The sequence below is a fragment of the Vigna umbellata genome, chromosome 1 (genome assembly GCF_029865625.1).
Source record: "Vigna umbellata cultivar VRB3 chromosome 1, Vumbellata_1.0, whole genome shotgun sequence".
Taxonomy (NCBI): domain Eukaryota; kingdom Viridiplantae; phylum Streptophyta; class Magnoliopsida; order Fabales; family Fabaceae; genus Vigna; species Vigna umbellata.
In genome coordinates this window covers 59,917,592-59,919,928 of record NC_142165.1, presented here as the reverse complement: position 1 = coordinate 59,919,928, position 2,337 = coordinate 59,917,592, and positions in this window count along the sequence as shown.

Below are 2,337 nucleotides of genomic sequence, written 5' to 3'. Positions count from 1 at the left end.
GGAGGTGCGGCGGGACACGACGATGGCGCAAGGACTGAAACGCATTTTGGAGTTTTGTTGGGATTGAGAAAGTTAGGGTTTTGAGTTTGGGGAATTTCGTTTTGAGTTTGGGCTGGATTGGTAGTGGTGAGAAGAATTTGGGCCAGTTGGACACACATCCTTAACCGGTGGCGAGATTCCACTCTATGGGGGTGGCGTCAGTGTAGGAGACGGTGGCGTGGTAGAGCTTTCTTGGGTCGCAGGAAACTGGTATAGGGAAATTTCGGGTCCGGGTGGTGCAAACGTTTGAGGTGTAGGGTGTAGGGGTGTAGGAGGAAGAGAGTTGTGGGTTGAAGATAGAGTTAATGTTTTGGTTTTTCTTGCAGTAGAGCCAAGAGATCAGTGGCAGGATTGGCAATCAAGTTGGCAGAATGAAGGAACCGCTTGGAAAGAGAAGCTGAGCTTATTGTGCAAATCATAAATGTAATGGATGGCTATTGGTCAGAAGAACTCCGACTCAATCCACAGTACCAAAGGTTGCTCCAAACCACTAATAGAGTCTGCCATGGCCTCCGTAATTATCAAATCAGCAAGGTCAGTAATAAAAGTTGGAAATCATTTTGTATATTTGAATGATCTTATACTTAGATTAGATTCCAGACCCTGAGTTTTCCTCCATCTGTAATCATTGTCAGACACATGATAGTGGGAGCAACAAGAGGATAACCTGTAATCATTAGATTAGTACAAGTTCTTGCTTCTGGCTATCACAAATTGATTTATTAATGTTGTGTAGATCTTTTTGTAAGTGTAATTGAAACTACAAGTTGTAATCTACAGGCATACCTCTCTTTGCTAGAAGGCACGACTTCTGTTGTTGGCCTCATAACAATGATGACTGATCACTACAATGTGCTGGTAACTTCAAAGTTGTTTTTTCTGGTAGATATGTTTTGCTAGAAAGAAGGTGGAAACTATCATATTGAAAACTTAATCAAAATCATGTTCTCATTGTTTGCCATGGCATCCCTTGTTATATTATAATCTTTCAATTTCTTTTTCCATAGCGATGTTACAATTCATGTATTTTTTAATGCTCCCTTTTGGATTTGCATTTGTCTTTATATTTATTGGAACATATTAATATTTGTGTAAGTTGTGTTCTTCTTTGTCTAGTTACACCTTTTTTCTTGCTCCCTTCCTCATGGTATGTTTTATTGGCTTTGATTATGAATTAGAGTTTAAATCAGTTTATAAGATTAGTTACTAATATATTAGTTACTTTTATATTATTAGATTTTAAATCAGTGACAATTTTAGAATCTAATAACATAAAGTAATGAAAATTTTGATAGTTAATGTTAAATATCAATTTAGATTTTAATTCATAAATTAATTATAATTTTTTATTAATAATAGAAACTATATGTTTTAGATACTAATAATTTTTAGTTTATAAAATAGTATTTAAGTTAGATATAATGACTTGTTATTTTTTATTTCTAAATTAGTTAATATTTAATTATTTTATTATAGTGTATCATTTCAAATAGTAAATATAATCTGTATTAGTATCATCATTAAAAAAAAACTAAAATAATAACAAAATCCGAATATGATATATATAATATTGAAAAATGACATAGAATTTGTTTAGTTTGGATTATATTTAATTGTGGTATTCGATCTTTTTTAGTTAATTAAATATTTAGTCTTAAAGTTAAATATATTTAATATATACAAAATTTTAAACTTAATAAATTATTGAATATTTAAAAGAATTTGTAGCATGCATTTGTGAGTTGTCATTTTCTGGATTCAAATTTGACTGGAAGAGAGTGACAATGAAATGGAGAGCAATGATGCAATAGGAGCTCGAAAATTTGTAAAACAGAAGCGGGAAAAAGTTCAGCTTAGTGTCTCTAAAGATCAGTCTCATTCAATTGCTGTCAGTGATGGTTGCCTCTGTTTACTGAAGAAGAGACACTTAGATGGTAAAATAGCCATTGTGGTACCACTTCCTCTGTTCTTTCCTCATCCAGAGAACCATTTTTGGTTTGCCTTTCTACAAATTACTTTTGTTCCACCCAGGTGACAGACGTTACTGTGGTTTTAAGTTTTGCAATCGGAAAGTAGTATTTGAGAATTATATTTGGAGGTTAGTATTTTCTCTCCTTTCATCTTTTTAATATCAACTGATTTCGGTTGTGTGATAATTGTATTTATGTGCTTCACGATATAGATGATCCTGTCAGAAAAAAGGGCAATCACTTGGAGCAAAGAGAGAAGTTAGGATTGACTTCTACCACTAAAGGCCAATCGAAGTCACAGGCAGCACCTTCTGAGTCAACAAATGCG